The sequence below is a fragment of the Caretta caretta genome, chromosome 1 (assembly GCF_965140235.1).
Source record: "Caretta caretta isolate rCarCar2 chromosome 1, rCarCar1.hap1, whole genome shotgun sequence".
Classification (NCBI taxonomy): Eukaryota; Metazoa; Chordata; order Testudines; family Cheloniidae; genus Caretta; species Caretta caretta.
The window spans coordinates 165,606,613-165,626,427 of record NC_134206.1 but is presented as its reverse complement, the minus strand read 5'-3'; the positions used below and the strand labels follow the sequence as shown (position 1 = coordinate 165,626,427).

Genomic DNA, 19,815 nt, shown 5'->3' with positions numbered 1-19,815 from the left:
TAAACTGTTTGGGGCATAGTTGATGTATTTTTACATGGACTAAAGTGCCAAGCACAATTTTTGGGCTGAAAGAGTAATAGCAGTGATACCACTCACCATAATGGTAAATAAGATCATAAATGTTAATACACGTGGGCCTGTGATCTTCAAGACATATGGGGATAGGGATCAGGGAAATACAAACAAGACTCAGGAAATGGAAGCTATACAAGTATACAAAGTATGACCTCATAGTCTTAATGCACCAAGTTTCCCCACCCCTTAATTTTAAATCCCGCTTCTGCCACCAGTGTTTAGCTATTTCAATATAATGCACGGAGTGATCCCTGTTAGGGTGTTTGCACTCCCCTTGGTTGACTGACCAACTCAGAGCAGTAGATCATCTCTCTTGAGAGCCCCCTCCTTCATGTCTGAGAACAAACCATGCAGCTGGCTCTACAATCTTGTCTTCCCTGGGGGAAAAGGTGTGTTGCTAACTTGAATTAAAATCCTAGTGAACTCAAGTTCACACACCATTTTTTCCTAGTGAAGACAGGTTAAGGTTCTGGAGTTGGGCTATGTGCTGTGTGAGACTTTAGAGATCTTGTTCAAGGATTCCACTAGGGAGGCTTTTCAAAAAATGAAATTCTTTGGGCTCCAGATGAGATTACAGTAGAACCTCTGAGGTACAAACACCAGAATTATGAACTGACCATTCAACCACACACTTCATTTGGAACCAGAAGTACACAATCAGACAGCAGCAGAGACTCTTCCCCCCCCCCCCCCGCCCCAAGCAAATACAGTACAGTAATGTGTTAAATGTAAACTACTTAAAAAAAAAATTAAAGGGAAAGCAGCATTTTTCTTCTGCATCGTAAACTTTCAAAGTGGTATTATGTCAATGTTAAGTTGTAAACTTTTGAAAGAACAACCATGGTGTTTTGTTCAGAGTTACAAACAATCTCTGTTGCTGAGGTATTTGTAACTTTGAGGTTCTGCTGAATGTGAATAGTGATACCATGGAGCAGACCTAGCAGAATATAAAACCCTCCCACCACTATAGGCAGAATATAGTTCTTACCCCTGAAAGGCTGACCTGAACATTAATCTTCTTTTAAGACCTCTCTCTCAGCTCTGGTGTGTTTTTGTTTTTTCCATTTCCTTTGCTCTTTCTCTTGACTTCCCCTTTCAGGTACGTCTATGCAGCAAAAACAAAACTAAGGTGCAGCAGTGAGTGTCCGAGCCTGGGTCAACTAACTTGGGCTTGCAGGACCCAATGTATGGGGCTAAAAAGAGCAGTGTAGATGTTTTGGGCTCTGGCTGGAGCCTGGACTCAAACCTGGGGCTGGGGGTGGGGGCAGAGGGGAAGATCTCAGAGCCCAGGCTCCAGTTTTAGCCTGAACAGCTACACTGCTATATTTAGCCCTGCAGTGTTAGCCCTATGACCTTGAGTCAGTTGACCCAGGCTCTGAGACTTGCTGCCATGGGTCTTTTTGTTGCATAGCCATACTCTGTTCTTTTGCCACTTACGTCTGTCTCCTCCCTGACCACCTGAAGCCTTGGTGAGTTGATCTGCTATGCCTCTGACATCCTCCAGATTTTTCCATAGCACACTTCTTCCACCAAGTCTAAATACCATAGTAATCTATTTTGATGTTTCAGGTTAAAAACTTAATTTAGAACTTTCAGGCTTTCTAACTGTGTAGCTTTCTCAAATACATGTTCCCATGTATATTTTTCCTTAAATACCTGAATTGATAGATATGTACACCATTAACTATAGCTTAAAGTGTAAGGTTCAATGTACCTTTTCAGCAGGGGGGATGATCTTATTTTCCTTTAAAACATTGAATTGCCCAGTGGTGGGAATTCCTATGTAGCTTGGCATGTCCAAGTTAAACTATTTGGAGATAATGAAGATACCAGAAAGGCTTAGGAAAAGTCTATCAAATGGGCACAATAACTTAAATTTTGAAACTCCCCATTATCTGCTAAGTGTCCCTGTGTGATTTGAAGCATATAAAATTTTGTGGATGGGCATGGTTTTAGCAAAGTTAGATGGGGGACAAAAGCAAACTATATCTGTTTTGAGAACTCGTTGTAACAAATCATGTCAGCATCTGTTGTCTACTTTGCTTGTATGTTACAACCTACAGACAACAGATAAGGGGTCTGATGCAAGTATTCTTCCTCCATTTGGAAACCCTTACCACTCTTTGAGAACTAACGCAATATGAAAAATAAGTGAGCTACTACTTACAAATGTCCTGAGATTTTCATCTGTATATGACACTGACCTCTCCTCTCATTACGTTTTTCCTTTCTCTTGTGGGAAAGAAAATCTGTCAGTTTTAAACATTGGAATTTTGGGAGGTGCTCGGATACCATGGGCGCCATATAAAAATCTACCTGTATCTCTCTCCTATCCAGCTTGACACCACAGGGAGGCTAAAATGCTAACTGAATCACACAAGTTTTATCTGATCTACTTTTCAGAAAACTGAGCTTGTGCAGTTACCGAAAGTTTTGTAAAACAACTCTACCCCTAACTTCTCTAGTAATCAATTTTATCAATGACCATAAACTATAAAGTCATAATTACAGTATGTGGGTCACTTCATAGCCTTGAAGTGGTATACATAACTTTTACAAATTCTTATAGGCAATTTGTGTAATCATGCTGTTAACCAAGAAAAAAGAAAAGTGTTGAACACTGTCTTGCAGGAGGCATTCAGCATTTCATGTGATTTGGTCCCTTGATTCTATTTGGAAGCCAGTTATCCAAATCTCACTAAACAGAGACCTAGTGTAGCTTAAATTTAAAAGGCTCATGCCCCATGAATCTTGGGAGGCATCTCTGCCCCAACCAGGCTAAAACTGGCTCACTGGGGACTAAATCCAAGACTCGTTGGTTTTGAGAGGTGCGGTTAGTGCATGTCTGGTAAGCCTTCAATTTGGGGGAGGATGGCAGACTGTGCTATCTCACGTGGAGCACAGGATGTAGGAATGTGGGGAGATAGGGAATTATCTTTGTCTCTAAGCACCTGGCTATATGCCGCACCCTTTTCTTATAGATCTCTTAAAGTCAGCAGGGCTCTTTTTCTGCAGAGCTTACATATTCAGGAGTTTGTTAGGGAGAAGCAGGGGCCTTGGATATGTGTGATGTTCCTCTCTGGTGTTATCTGGACCGGTGATCTGTTAGGTCATGCCAATCCTTGACTCTGGGAGTCAGCCTTACCCTGCTCTGCTGTGAGGACCCCCACTCCCAGGCTGTTCATGCACAGCCTCTGGCATGTAAGCTGCTCCCAGCTACTTGCAACCAAGTGACACTAGCTGATATCTCCGGTCCCAAACACAGTCCAGGGAACCTACATCTTGCAGGGTCCAGTTATACCCACTGGATGCTGCAAGCTTATGAGTTTGTGAATTTAACAAAGAAATTGATATGTAGCAGGTTTGTTATCCCAAGGGGAGTCTGACACGCTTCAAACCAAATGCACTGCTTCAGGTAGAATAAACAAATTTATTAACTACAAAGATATGCTTTGACTTATAATCATTTAAAAAAAATCTAACAAGTCAGATTTAGTCAAATGAAATAAAAGCACAATGCATTCTAAGCTGATCTTAACACTTTCAGTGCCTTTACAAACTTAGATGCTTCTTACCACAGGCTGGCTGGTTGCCCCTCAACCAGGCTCTCCCCTTTGATCAGCACTTCAGTCAATTGGTGTGGTGTCTGTAGATGTAGGTGGAAGAGAGAGGAAGAGCATGGCAAAGTCTCTCCCTTTTATCATGTTCTTTATTCCCTCCTGGCTTTGCAGCCTCCTCCCCCCTTTCAGAATCAGGTGAGCATTACCTTGTTGCAGTCCCGAACTGACCAAAGGAAGCAGGGTGACTCACTCGAGCGTCCAACAGATCCTTTGTTGTTACCTATGTTCCTGTGAGGCTGGGCTAGGTTTGTCCCATACATGCCCTGCTGAGGTGTGAACTGCTCCTCTGCTTCTGGAGAGTTTTTGCCTAGGCTTTCTTTAAGTCATGAAGATACATTTTCAGCCTCATAACTATATACATGAAATTACAACCTATAACATTACTATAACAATGATTACTATACCATTACCATAACAGTAATGCTCAGTACATCATGAACTTTCCGAAGACACCTGACATGACAAACTTAGCATTAGATACCACCAGTCGTTATAAGGATGAACATGGGGTGCTGGGTGTTTCTCCCCCCGCCCCCCCGCAAGGTACAGAACGTCACAAGGTATTCTTCCTTCTCCACCGCCTCCCAATCTCCCCCCGCCCCCCCGCAAGGTACAGAACGTCACAAGGTATTCTTCCTTCTCCACCGCCTCCCAATCTCCCCCTCCCCCCCCCCCCCCCCAAAAAAACAAACCAAACCAAACCAAAACCAAAAAAACCCTCTCAAAGCCTGATGAAGCTTGGTCATCTGAGCTAAAACTGAATCGGTCATCTGACAGTCCTAAATAGAAATGTCCATCTCAGTTTTGGGCTTAGTGATGGGTTGTCAGCCCTCTTCAGGAACTTCTGAGCCTGACAGGGCTATAGGGGATGACTAATGGACCCCTACAAGTGTGTAAGGGTTTGCGAGGAGGAAGCCCAATGATCTTTGTAAATTTTGTAGGAGGGTGTGATAGGCCCTCAACAAGCATGCTAGGGCTTACAGTGTGGATTGGGGGCACCAGTGAGCTGATTGTGGAGGGAGCAGTAGAGTCCCAAGGTCTGCAGGAAGAATCAAATGTGCCCTCATTTTTCATGTTCCCTATTCTTCCTCCTGTCTCTGCTGGCACTTTTGTCTGTGCTCCCCACACACGCTGTAGATCTCCTAAACTCTATAGGAAGTGAGAAGCTGAGGAGGTATTAAGTGAAGGTTTTTTCATAATTTTAATAGTGAACAACCTGCCATTATCCCAGATAGGAATGTACATATGGCAGGGGAACATGGAATGCTTTGTGCATGGATTATAGTGTTGAGAACATCAGTAGTAGCTGTGAATGTGCATATAGGTGGGCATTAATCCAATTAACCTTTAACAGAAACATTAAAAAATGAAAATTTGAGTTGTAATGTGTTAAGACACTAGCAGGCTTGTAATCATAATCCTGTGTTTTCACTGTGTGAATCTCTCAGAAGTTTGAAACTGAGATTTGTTTCTTAACTAACTTTCTAGATCTGCTGGGTTTCTGAAACTATATTCTTTTATCATGCAAGAGAACTTGTTTGATCTTCTTAGATCAGGGATTCCCAAACTTGGTTCGCGGCTTGTTCAGGGTAAGCCCCTGGTGGGCCACAAGATGCTTAGTTTACCTGAGTGTCCACAGGTACAGCCGCTTGCAGCTCCCAGTGGCTGCGGTTCACTGTTCTCCGCCAATGGGAGCTGTGGGAAGCAGTGTGGGCCGGGCCACAGCTTCCCCACAGCTCCTATTGGCTGAGAAGGGCGAACCACGGCCACTGGGAGCTGCTAGTGGCCGTACCTGCAGACACTCAGGTAAACAAAGTGTCTCGCGGCCCGTCGGGGGCTTACCCTGAACAAGCCGTGAACCAAGTTTGGGAACCCTGTCTTAGATGGAGGCAACCTCACAGCACACTTTAACTCAAAGTGCCAAAATCTTAATTTATTATTACTGCGTTCCAGGGTGGATTGGTTCAACTAAAAGCAATTTAAGTCACTTACTTTAGTCGTAATTTAAAAAATCAAGCAGGAAACCTTGATTTAGATAATCAGTTTTTAACTGTGTTTTGCATTTGTACTTTTTAGTTATTTTCCTAAAGACAGACTGATTCTCATTAGTTGGTAACCATTAAATCAGGTTGATTTTCACCTAAATACAACCTTCATATTAAATTTTGTTGTTTCTTTTGCTAAACTGGGCACTATATCTGCACATATTTATTTAGGTGATTACATTGCATTTATTCAGGTTCTGAATTTTTACTATTTTTATTATGACGGAAAATTGTGAATGATGCATTTCTTATTTACTTGATGATTAATTTATTTACTCATGATTTGTGCCAAGCTGTATTTGGATGGAAATTCAATTGAAAATGCTGTGTATCTTTAATTTTTTTTATTAACTAAAACTATCTTAAATGTGCTAAATACTTTGATATTTTTTCTTATGCAAGTTTTGCATTAAAAACTGATTTATTAAACAAAGGAAGTCTCTGTAATTAATGAATTGAACTGATTGTTTCTGATCACCATGCTTTTAAAGATTTTAGAACAAGTTAATCTGACCCTCACATCTAGGTTTTTATTCATAGTTTGGAAGAAGAAAAAACCCTTCCCTGCTTTTCAATCCAAATTTGGTTTTTAACTTTTAATGACCTACTCATCGAACTGGACTAGTTTAGTAAACAAACAAAGAAAATATTTCCTCTTTATCTGTAGGAAAGGCTGCTGCTGTGAAAAGCAGATTTAGTGCTTCAACAAACTGTTTCCAGGTGCTTAATCAATGATTTCCACCAGTTCAATGGTTTGACTTGGCAGCAAATATGTACTGCTTAATATATTTTTTTTTAATTTAAGCCTTAACATAAATTGTCAATTTCAAATTTAATTCTAAATAGGCTTATTTTTTAAAATTAACCCATACTTTATTTAAATTGGATTTGTATTTAATTTTTTTTTTTAATCCACCCTGCAGGAGTCTCTCATTTCTAGGTGCTGAAAACAGATTTTTTGAAATGCCCAAAAGGAACATAAATCTAATGGACCTAAGATTTGAAACCTACAGTAAACAAGCCACCAACAGCACTAATTCCTTTATCCTCTTATTGAAAGGAATTTTTGTCCTTTAAAGGGATTGACAAAGCTTGCCACTTCCTTAATGGGATATATGGAGGCCACTGCTACACATCACTCAAACACGAAGGGCTGATATTATCTAAGAGCTTCATATTGTTTCAGTTCAGAAAAATTTCCTAGGCATGTACTAATCAACGTGAAAAATGCATGTTACCCCAAAGTTATGACCACTGTTAATTAAAGGAATAGATCTTGTCAATATAGTAATAGGTATGTTGTACCATTTTTCTTTGCTAACTTCACTCCATTCCTTTTTATAGATGATAGTTTTTTCTGCATTATTTTCAGTGCTCCCTCCCCTCCCTTATCTCTATCTATATTATGTTTTTTATCCCTCCAGACCACTTGCCCTGCCCCCTCTCACATAGGGCCTGAAACATTTTTACTTACACCTAATAGAAGTACAGGAGACAACTGACTGGGGTCCCTGATCTGGTGTAAAAAAGTGGTATGATTTCTACCATGATGCTGTCTCCGAGATCCAGCCTCACTAGCTGGATGCTAAAAAAAAAAAAAAGTTGTATATTCTGATTAACTTTGAAGCCTCTTTCTGTTTTTACCAGCAGTTATTGTCATTCCCTCCTGAAATCCTTGTTGCTGCTGTGGAGAAGGTGTTAGTGGTAGGTGTCAGTTACTAATCTTCACAGATCTTGGGTCTTTCGGAGCTTTTCATTGAATATCTTGAGTACCTGCCTCTGCTGCTACTCTTAACTTCCACGGGAGCAAAATTGATATGATTCTTGTCACTTCCCCTAGTTGCTTTTCATTCTGACCAGATATGTCAGTTTTCACTTTGCTGCAGCTTGGGAAATCTCTGAACAGCAGGAGAGGCATTACAGGTCTCTGTAGATGAATGAAGATGATACATTAATTTATGCTTTCTTCACATATGGAAGCTTTCTTTACAACCCTAAATGATTTGAAACATATTTAAAAAACACAATCTTAAATTCTGCAGAATTAATGGAATGCACCCCCACACTCTCTTGGGAAAGGTTTTTAATCACTATGGGGTGAATGAATCTGTTAAGCCTTGTATTTCTTTCTTTGAGTATAAACTAGGTTTGAAGATGACCTAAACTGGTCTGTTGCCTTATGCCGTTTCATATTACAAAAGCTGTTCCCCAAACACTATTTCTCTCTCTATCCCTTTGCATGTGGCTGTTGCCAGGTTCAGAAGTTAAGCTGAATTGTTTTTGCTCTTCCATAAAAGTTGATCTTTTTTAAACAACTGACAATATTCTAACAGGCATCCCTAAAAGATGAAGCAAATAGAAAATGGATTTGTTTTTTGGCACTTACCTTGCTCTACAGCCATTCTTCACCCATTTCATTGCAGGAGGGAGAGAGGGAGGTGTGTTCCAAAGTAGCACTGTAAACAGGACAGTAAATAGATGATATATCAGCAGTATCAGTTCAACTTCAATGCACTTCTCTTTCAGCTTATCACTGCAGATAGGCAGAATCAGGAAAAAGTAATTTTTTTTAATGCTTTCTCAACTCTTTTAGTGTAATCACAAGAGTATGAACTTCTAAATGGGACAATACCTGATCCCATGTTCCTCAGTGGGTCACTCGCTAAGGGCTTGTCTATACTACCCGCCGGATTGGTGGGCAGTGATCAATCAACCCCCCGCTAGATCAATCGCGTCTTGTATAGGTGCGATAAATCGACCGCTGAGCGTTCTCCTGTCGACTCTGGTACTCCATCAGAACAAGAAGCGCAAGCGGAGTCGACAGGAAAACGTCAGCTGTCGACTTATCACAATCTAAGTATGTCAACTTCAGCTACGCTATTCATGTAGCTGAAGCTGTGTATCTTAGATCGACCCTGCGTGGTAGTGTAGACAAGCCTTAAGGTTCTGAACATGCTGCCACTTAATATCAGAGGCGACATTGTCATACTGTCTGGTATAAGAAAACACTTTTTTCACACACAACCAGGAACCTGACTCTGCTTCTTCAGCCACTTATGAATACATGAAAACTAATACTACAGGAAGCCACAAGAGAACCCAGTATCATTTTTTTCCCCAGCATTAAGCTAACAGATATTTACATTAAAATTGCTGGTTTCAGAATAGCAGCCGTTAGTCTGTATTTGCAAAAAAGAAAAGGAATACTAGTGGCACCTTAGAGACTAACCAGTTTATTTGAGCATAAGCTTTCGTGAGCTACAGCTCACTTCATCGGATGCATTCAGCGGAAAATACAGTGAGGAGATTTATATACACAGAGAACATGGAACAATGGGTGTTATCATACACACTGTAAGGAGAGTGATCTCTTAAGATGAGCTAATACCAGCAGGGGAGAGGAGAACCTTTTGTCGTGATGATCAAGGTGGGCCATTTCCAGCAGTTGACGAGAATGTCTGAGGAGCGGTGGTGGTGGTGGTGGGAATAAACATGGGGAAATAGTTTTACTTTGTGTAATGACCCATCCACTCCTAGTCTCTATTCAAGCCTAAGTTAATTGTATCCAGTTTGCAAATTAATTCCAATTCAGCAGTCTCTTGTTGGAGTCTGTTTTTAAAGTCTTTTTGTTGTAATATTGCAACTTTTAGGTCTGTAATCGAGTGACCAGAGAGATTGAAGTGTTCTCCGACTGGTTTATGAATGTTATAATTCTTGACGTCTGATTTGTGTCCATTTATTCTTTTACGTAGAGATTGTCCAGTTTGACCAATGTACGTGGCAGAGGGGCATTGCTGGCACATGATGGCATATATCACACTGGTAGATGTGCAGGTGAACGAGCCTCTGATAGTGTGGCTGATGTGATTAGGCCCTATGAATGTGTCCCCTGAATAGATATGTGGACACAGTTGGCAACAGTCTTTGTTGCTAGGATAGGTTCTGGGGTTAGTGGTTCTGTTGTGTGGTGTGTGGTTGCTGGTGAGTATTTGCTTCAGGTTGGGGGGCTGTCTGTAAGCAAGGACTGGCCTGTCTCCCAAGATCTGTGAGAGTGATGGGTCGTCCTTCAGGATAGGTTGTAGATCCATGGTGATGCGCTGGAGAGGTTTTAGTTGGGGGCTGAAGGTGACGGCTAGTGGCGTTCTGTTATTTTCTTTGTTGGGCCTGTCCTGTAGTAGGTGACTTCTGGGTACTCTTCTGGCTCTGTCAGTCTGTTTCTTCACTTCAGCAGGTGGGTATTGTAGCTGTAAGAATACTTGATGGAGATCTTGTAGGTGTTTCTCTGTCTGAGGGGTTGGAGCAAATGCAGTTGTATCGTAGAGCTTGGCAGTAGACAATGGATTGTGTGGTGCGATCTGAGTGAAAGCTGGAGGCATGTAAGTAGGAATAGCAGTCAGTAGGTTTCCGGTATAGGGTGGTGTTTATGTGACCATCGTTTATTAGCACTGTAGTGTCCAGGAAGAGGATCTCTTGTGTGGACTGGTCCAGGCTGAGGTTGATGGTGGGATGGAAATTGTTGAAATCATGGTGAAATTCCTCAAGGGCTTCTTTTCCATGGGTCCAGATGATGAAGGTGTCATCAATATAGCGCAAGTAGAGTAGGGGCATTAGGGGACGAGAGCTGAGGAAGAGTCGTTCTAAATAGCCATAAAATGTTGGCATACTGTGGGGCCATGTGGGTACCCATAGCAGTGCCGCTGGTTTGAAGGTATACATTGTCCCCAAATGTGAAATAGTTACGGGTGAGGACAAAGTCACGAAGTTCAGCCTGACTGCTTGTAGTCAATCTTTGTGTGGAATGTTGGTGTAGGGGGCTTCTACATCCATAGTGGCCAAGATGGTGTTATCAGGAAGATCACCGATGGATTGTAGTTTCCTCAGGAAGTCAGTGGTGTCTCGAAAGTAGCTGGGAGTGCTGGTAGCGTAGGGCCTGAGGAGGGAGTCTACATAGCCAGACAATCCTGCTGTCAGGGTGCCAATGTCTGAGATGATGGGGCGCCCAGGATTTCCAGGTTTATGGATCTTGGGTAGTAGATAGAATATCCCAGGTCGGGGTTCCAGAGGTGTGTCTGTGCGGATTTGATCTTGTGCTTTTTCAGGAAGTTTCTTGAGCAAATGCTGTAGTTGCTTTTGGTAACTCTCAGTGGGAAATGGCCCACCTTGATTATCATGCACATTGTAGGAAGAGTGGTCACTTTGGATAAGCTATTACCAGCAGGAGAGTGAGTTTGTGTGTGTGGGGGAATTGTCAGAATTGTTTTTTGAGGCCATGTGCATACTACAGCTCATGTCACTCAGCGGTGCAAATAAGATGTCTCTCCTACTCCCACCCCCACCCGAGCGACGTAAGTTACACCGACAGCGTGCTGTCTGTGGGCTGCTGCAGGCTCTGTAGTGTAGCCATAGCCTTAGTCTCCTTGGACCATAAATGTCATGCTGAAAACGTATTCACTTTGTTACTTCCTTCGTAGTTCTTCTGCTGAGTTCTCTCCCGGCCTTTTATGTGGCATATGATTGAAGGTCAAAATTTAATAATCTTTGCCAGAGTGAGTGGACGCATGCTTTCATTCAAGGAATTAAAATTGACTTTCTGATTCAGAAAGCTTTTTGTGTGTTTATGCTTTTCAGAATGCTGTGAATGAGAATTCAGCTTTTTATGTAGGCTGTAAATATTTCCCACAAAAGGGGCAGGATCATCAACATCTGGAACACTGTTTTAAAATAAGTTAATAAGCTCACTGCAGCATAGCCATTTAAATTCTTCCTTGTAACCAAAAAAGATTTAACCTCTGGTCTGTGCAAATGGACATGGCCCAGTGTAAGCAGATATAGATGTGAAGTCAAAATTGCTATATATTTGCATTCAGTGATTAAAAATTCATAACAAGTGTACTGTTTCTTGAAGGAAAACCACTGTTCGTTCTTTGTAGTTGGTATACAGTCTCCTTGCAGCTTTGGGGGCAGCCTGTATATTGCTGGTATATGGCCAAATCCAACCTACTGAAGTCTGGTAGTCTGTTCTGCATCAGTAGCTTCATAGGACAAGCTAAGCCTTTCTTTGCAGAATGAGGATTCTTTAAACCCAGCTTACTGGAAAAAGTAGAAAACATTGCTTCTGAGTTCTCTTGTCCAGTATGGCCCTCAAACTGGCGTTAGGTTTATCCATAGATTCTGTTGCGAAGCAGTGCTGCAACTCCCTCCTCTTGCAGGCTTAGTGAAGACAAAATATCCAACAAACATCCAGAAATGGAAATTATTTTTCTGCACCTTAGTAGCATAAAGAGACTTTTTTTTTCTATTTCACTCTTATGCTAAAGAGCAAGCCTTCTTTCGAAAGGATCTACACTGTGGCACAGGCCACTCAGTGTGTTGAGGAATGGCCCCCTAAGCAGCAAGTCAGTTTCCAACTCTTGCTGACAGTCAGGGGCAGCAGAGGCATACATACCTTCAACACCTCTGCAACCCTGTGTGTCAGCTGCTTCTGGGTTTGTCTGCTTTGTTTCATTAAAGGGAACTTTGGATGTTGGTGGGGGGGAACACAATGGTAGTAAGTAGACTGTGAGGTAAGGAGGGGTGTAGAATAACCAGGGTTGGTTAAATATTTTTGGCAGCTTGCAAAATTATATGAAAGGGAAAGGTGGCAATTTCAGTTACAGCAGAGCAGTAGCTCTACTGTAATTAAGTTTTAAGTTTAAATCTCCATGTCAGCACAAACTAACTAATGCTCCAAAAGTGTGAAATGCACATATGCTGCAGGACTAGGGGTTTCTGGAAGCCAAAGGTTTGCAGACCATCTACTATCACAGAAACTGGGTAGCTCAAGGTGTGAAAAGGTGTTGTCTTTGCTCTCTACGTGAATTCTGCGGGGTCTCCTTTTAGGAAGCTTTGCCCAGACATCAAAATTTCTGGCTTAAGTGAGATATTAAAATCCACATGCAGATTGATTGTTACTTCCATAGTATTGTTCAAGAAATTAGCATTAATTAAAGATAAGAGGAAGACTTAGGTAAGCAGTTAAGATTGTAACGTTGCACTCCATATGTTTTATGGAAATATGCTAACTAGTGTGAATATAATGTAACTGGAATATGCTTCATTTGGGGACAATGTATACCTTCAGATCAGCGGCACTGCTATGGGTACCCGCATGGCCCCACAGTATGCCAACATTTTTATGGCTGATTTAGAACAACGCTTCCTCAGCTCTCGTCCCCTAAAGCCCCTACTCTACTTGCGCTATATTGATGACATCATCATCTGGACCCATGGAAAAGAAGCCCTTGAGGAATTCCACCATGATTTCAACAATTTCCATCCCACCACCAACCTCAGCCTGGTCCAGTCCACACAAGAGATCCACTTCCTGGACACTACAGTGCTAATAAACAATGGCCACATAAACACCACCCTATACCGGAAACCTACTGACCGCTATTCCTACCTGCATGCCTCCAGCTTTCACCCTGACCACACCACACGATCCATCGTCTACAGCCAAGCTCTGCGATACAACCGCATTTGCTCCAACCCCTCAGACAGAGACAAACACCTACAAGATCTCTGTCAAGCTTTCTTACAACTACAATACCCACCTGCAGAAGTAAAGAAACAGATTGATAGAGCCAGAAGAGTTCCCAGAAGTTACCTACTACAGGACAGGCCTAACAAAGAAAATAACAGAACGCCACTAGCCGTCACCTTCAGCCCCCAACTAAAACCCCTCCAACGCATTATTAAGGATCTACAACCTATCCTAAAGGATGACCCAACACTCTCACAAGTCTTGGGAGACAGGCCAGTCCTTGCCTACAGACAGCCCCGCAACCTGAAGCAAATACTCACCAACAACCCCATACCACACAACAGAACCACTAACCCAGGAACTTATCCTTGCAACAAAGCCCGTTGCCAATTGTGCCCACATATCTATTCAGGGGACACCATCACAGGGCCTAATAACATCAGCCACACTATCAGAGGCTCGTTCACCTGCACATCCACCAATGTGATATATGCCATCATGTACCAGCAATGCCCCTCTGCCATGTACATTGGTCAAACTGGACAGTCTCTACGTAAAAGAATAAATGGACACAAATCAGATGTCAAGAATTATAACATTCATAAACCAGTCGGAGAACACTTCAATCTCTCTGGTCACGCAATCACAGACATGAAGGTCGCTATCTTAAAACAAAAAAACTTCAAATCCAGACTCCAGCGAGAAACTGCTGAATTGGAATTCATTTGCAAATTGGATACTATTAATTTAGGCTTAAATAGAGACTGGGAGTGGCTAAGTCATTATGCAAGGTAGCCTGTTTCCTCTTGTTTTTTCCTACCCCCCCCCCCAGATGTTCTGGTTTAACTTGGATTTAAACTTGGAGAGTGGTCAGTTTAGATGAGCTATTACCAGCAGGAGAGTGAGTTTGTGTGTGTATGGGGGTGGGGGGGATGTGAGAGAACCTGGATTTGTGCAGGAAATAGCCCGACTTGATTATGTAAAGAGTTGTCACTTTGGATGGGCTAGCACCAGCAGGAGAGTGAATTTGTGTGGGGGGGTGGAGGGTGAGAAAACCTGGATTTGTGCTGGAAATGGCCCACCTGTTGATCACTTTAGATAAGCTATTACCAGCAGGACAGTGGGGTGGGAGGAGGTATTGTTTCATATTCTGTGTGTGTATATAAAGTCTGCTGCAGTTTCCACGGTATACATCTGATGAAGTGAGCTGTAGCTCACGAAAGCTCATGCTCAAATTGGTTAGTCTCTAAGGTGCCACAAGTACTCCTTTTCTTTTTGCGAATACAGACTAACACGGCTGTTCCTCTGAAACCATTACAAAACTTATAATCTACTGAGTGTGTTCATCCTATTTGTATGAATGTATCATTCTTGTATCTAAAACTAGAAATGTGTAGTATTACTCTGAGGTCCTATTGTACTTATGCAAAAAGTGTGGGCCATTAATGATGGCTTAGGATCTTGATGGCTCCCGTTGACTAGGACAATTGGTTGCGAATGGGTTTATTACCTGCAAGCCTTCCTGTATAGTGAGGTGGGTAATGAAGAATGAGGTCTTACAGTGACATGTGACCATATCACATGATACTGGAAACCATCTTAAACCTGGTGCTTTTCCATCTAGAAGGAGAGATGGGAACCCAGAGAGACAAAAGATTCCCGCATTGTGCCAAAGATATAAAAGGGGGTGGAACAGAACAAAGGGGGCTGCCAGTCATGAGAAATCCTTTAGTTACCACCTGAGCTGGGACTAACTAGGACTGTACTAGGGGAAAGGATTGGGCCCAGACTAGGAAAGAGTCAAGTCTGTGAAAGAAGCTTATTGGAACATCTCTGAGGGTGAGATTTACCTCTATTCAGTTTCTTAATGTATTAGGCTTAGACTTGCGTATTTTGTTTTATTTTGCTTGGTAACTTATTGTTCTGTCTGTTATTACTTGAAACCACTTAAATCCTACTTTTTATACTTAATAAACAAAAGTAATTTTCTTAACCCAGAGTAAGTGATTAATACCTGGGGGAGCAAACAGCTGTGCATATCTCTCTGTGTTATAGAGGGCAATTTATGAATTTACCGTGGCTAAGATTTATACAGAGTAAAACGGATTTATTTGGGATTTGGATCCCATTGGGAGTTCGGTGTCTGGGTGCTAGAGACAGGAGTACTTGCTGAGCTGTTTTCCGTTAAATCTGCAGCTTTGGGGGCATGGTTCAGACCCTGGGTTTGTGTTGCAGCAGGCTAGCATGTCTGCCTCAACAAGACAGGGTTGTGGAGTCCCAAACTGGCTCAGAGGTAGTTTCAGCACATCAGGTGACAGTCCCAAGGTGGTCTCTGTGATCGAACCCATCACATAGATAATATAATCATGCCTCTCAATCATTTCCTGAACAGTGGGACTGAGTGTGATCAAAGGAAAGCAAGTTGCTCTGTCACTTAGTCCAGGGATTCTTGATACACATTCCCTCTAACACGAGTCGCTTATAATATTTTTAGATTTTTAACATTTTTGAAGCAGAGCTAGGGAATATGGGGGATTGGCAGTGAAGGGTAGTTGGGGAGGTGAGGGAGAGGAGTTGGGAAGGGTACCGGTTGAGGGGCTTGGCTTCACTGGGCTGTGCTCTGGCACACCTACCGAGAAAACAGCACATTCTTTGACTCCCTACAGTGACAATCCCTACAGGATTGTCCAATCACTGTCTTTGAAAACCCAGGTTGACTAGAGCTTTGATGAAGAAATTGGTTTCCAAAAGTAGTTTCTCTGCCATTCCTCAACTAATAAAGGACCCTCCTCAAAGGGACCCCTTCTATCTGAGTGCTCAGAAGTGCTGGCAGAGCAGAACTATAAGGAGGAAGATTGGCCTACTGGGAGATGGTGGTAGGGAGTGAAGCGTAATCATATGTGCCTTCCTCTACAGTACAGATACCCCTCCCCTCCCCATTCCTTCCAAGTCCGAAGGAGGATGCTCCCATTCTCTCCATTTCTTCCCAATTGGAGAGAAATGAAACCAGCACTTCCTACCCCATTTGTGTTTTCCCTGTGTCGCTTCAGGAAGTGGGGAAGGGACATTAAGCTTTGTTCTTCCTTCCCCTCCCGCCGGTGCTGCTTTTCTGGGAGAAGTGGGCAGTCAGCAGTGCGGGAGTATGGGGAGAAAGGGGGGTAAGTTGTGCATTGAGGGATGCATGTGGGCTTCAGTTCTACCTTCACATCTGTGTCCCCTTCAAAACACAGACATATAATGTTGAGGCTAGGGTGAGAAGCTGGGAATGGGCATATGTGGGGCTTGGCCCAGTACATAGCACCAAGATATTTGGGAGCTAAGAACAAGCATGCTCTGAGCATTTGTTGAGTCCCTTCCCAACATCCTAGAGCTGGGTTTGGGGTAGGGACTCTGCATCTCTGCTCTCCTTTCCTTTGTTATGTCCAAGTAGACTATGAGCAGTTCATGTAGCAATTACCCACCTCATAGCCCCATTATGCTTATTGGGGTATGCAATAGCACAGAGCAGGATAGAACCCTGTGTTTAGGGGGTCTTGAAACAGCAGGGGTATGTGGGTGATCAGAGCAAGTAGCACAGCAAAGGGAATATTGGAGTAGTTAAAACATTGTGGAGAAATAGGGGAGGTCCCAACAGTGAGGGAGGAACGTGGGGGTGTTGGAGTAGTGCATGGATTTGGTGCAAAGGAGGAGGTTATGGCTGTGTGGTAGGAAATGGGGGACTTGCTCTTTTTCACCTACATTGTTCCTGCATCTTCAACGATTGATCACATGCCAGTGACCACCGCTCCAGGGAGAAGAGAGAGAACTGGCCTGTGCTGGAGAGGCAGTGAGGTGCAGGAGACTCGGAGACGATGCAGGGGCAACGAAGGGACTAACATGCAGCCAGTGCATTCTGTGACTGGGGTAATCACTGCCAAGAAGCTGGAGGCAGTGGAGAGGAAAGCTGGGCTGTGGTACATGGAGATGCTGAATTTTTTTTTAAATCCAACTGTGTCAGATCCTAGGGAGTGCTCCCCGCTGGCCACTTACTAGAACTGTAAGGGGAATCCAAGTCTCTGCTGCTCTGGATCCCCTGGGGTGTTTCAAGCTCCTGGTGTATGAACAGAATACAACCACTGCCCCTATATCGGGGTCCCTAGGCACAGTGGCAAGGCACTGACCTTCTATCTGGCACTCCCCTCTGAGTGTTGGAACCTGCTGTCCAGCTACCTAGTTCCACTGGGTGCAGTGTTGTTCCATCAGACTCCCTGCTGTGTAAACATGCCTTTTGCCTAGGACTCCACTCCAAAGGCATGAAGTGTCTAGTTTAATTTCATTCACGCCCACAAAGATTACATGAAAATAGTTGTACCTAACCAGGAATATGCTTGTTTCCTGTTGGTGGAAGAAGGTAAGTTATAGCTATCTCAAGTGTTATTACTCTGACTCATATGGTGGTTAATGGATAGTGCACAATGGGGGAGTTAGACCTCTTTCATATCCCTGTCAGGGACAAGTATTTTATGTAATCTTTGCGGGCACTATCCATTAACCACTATACAAGTCAATGGAGTAATAGCTATGACTTACCACCAACAGGAAACAAGCCGATTAAAAACCACATCCTTCTCAAGGAAGTCAAAATTAAGGCAAAATATCCCTTGGCAGGATACTATTTGAGGTAATCACAGACTTACAGGATTATAAGAACAGCCATACTGGGTCAGACCAAAGATCAATCTAGCCCGGTATCCTGTCTTTTGACAGTGGCCAAGGCCCGGTGCTTCAGAGGGAGTGAACAGAACAGGTAATCATCAAGCGATCCATCCCCTGTCACCCATTCCCAGCTTCTGGCAAACAGAGGCTAGGAACACTATCCCTGCCCATCCTGGCTAATAGCCTTTGGGGGACCTGTCCACCATGAACTTATCTAGTTCTTTTTTGAACCCTGATTGTTTCTGTAGGAAACAGTATGTAACTGTAGGAAAGTCTCCGGGCTAAACACAGAGTGTGAAAAAGCCAGTGTCCACCAGAGTCAAAAGTTTTTCCTGGCAATTGTGGGGGTCTAAACTTATCAATTTCTGTGTAATTTAAAATTCTGTTTATAAACCCCCCGAAAAACAATATTTTTATAAATTACTGATTACTTTAGATGTCTCAACATTTGGGTGTCCAACTTGAGACGTCTTTAAGGAGGCTGAGTTAGCACGTGGGTGTTCAGCATTTACTGAAAATCAAACCCCCTACAGGGAGTCTTGATGTGAGCAATCAAAAAAAAAAAAATCACTGTTCAATCTTGACCAAGTTTTTAAATGTAAATCTCTTCAGGAATTTGAAGAGCCTCTAGTGATGCCTGACACTTTTGCCAAACAGCAGAGTGAAATTAACAAGGCTAATCAGTTTTACTTCTCTCATTCAAAACCCTTTGGGCAGCAGTGAAGTTTTTAAGAGTCATATCACTTATCTACAGATGTAGACTTGTAAAATTTACAGGCATTAAAGATAACTTAAGACTTACGTCAGCATTCTTCAGCGAACTCTGAACTGTCATTTATTGTCAAAACCCTGTTACCAGAGTGTCCACGTTATCTGATAAATCCCCTTAAAAGAGCATCTGCATCCAGAGAATGAAAAATAAAGGTTTAATTTAATAACTTAAGTCCTCCATTGAAACACTACTAATAGTTTCCCAAGTTATGCGGTCAGTCCATTTTTTTTCAGATTCTAATACCCTGATCTGAAATTGTGCAGCCTTCACTTAAGTAACTGAGCGCTAAATTGTAAACTGCTTTCTAACTTTGAACAGTTATTCACACAAGTAATCCTGTTAACTTCACTGGTGAGCAAGGGGTTCATATTCAGACCTTTTTATCAATACACTAGGACATTTTTAAAGGGGGAGGGGGGTCAATAGATTCAGTGTTTGAAAAGAATCATGGCTATATGTATTTCTTATATCTGAGAATCATACAGATGTAGGACTGGAAGAGACCTCAAGAGGTCATCTAGTCCTGTCCCCTGCACAGAGGAAGGACTAAGTATTATCTAGACCATCCGTCACATGCGTTTGTCTAACCTTTTCTTAAAAACCTCCAATGTTGGAGATTGCACAACATCCCTAGGTAATTTATTCCAGTGCTTAACTACCTTAATTTTTCCTAGTATCTATTCTAAATCTTCCTTGCTGCAATTTAAGCCCATTATTTCTTCTCCTGTCCTCAGTGGTTAAGGAGAACAGTTTATCAACTCCTTTTTATAACAACCTTTTATGTACTTGGAGACTGTTATCATGACCTCCCACAGTCTTCTCTTCTCCAGACTAAACACACTCCATTTTAAAAAAATCTTTACTCCTAAGTCATGTTTTCTAGACCTTTATTTTTGTTGCTCTCCTCTGGACTTTCTCCAGTTTATCATCATCTTCCTGAAATGTGGTGTCCAGAAGTGGACACAGCACTCTATATTTGAGGCCTTACAGTGCTGAGTAGATAATACTTAGTCCTGCCATGAATGCAGGGGACTGGACTAGATGACCTCTCGGTCCTTTCCAGACCTACGATTCTATGGGTAGAGT

The 19,815-nt window shown here is 42.5% G+C and overlaps 1 protein-coding gene across 7 annotated transcripts in view; it reads left to right on the top strand.

The window, feature by feature from the left end:
- The window catches only part of ITSN1 (intersectin 1), a 226,228-nt gene that overhangs the window by 17,191 nt on the left and 189,222 nt on the right, over positions 1–19,815 (top strand). The window contains exon 1 of one of the 7 annotated variants that reach the window (XM_075132966.1): positions 7,388–7,444. The exons of the other annotated variants lie outside the window; for them this stretch is intronic. The gene's annotated coding sequence lies outside the window, so the exon portion shown is untranslated. Of the gene's footprint in view, positions 1–7,387; positions 7,445–19,815 lie in introns of those variants that run through there. 7 annotated transcript variants of the gene reach the window in all.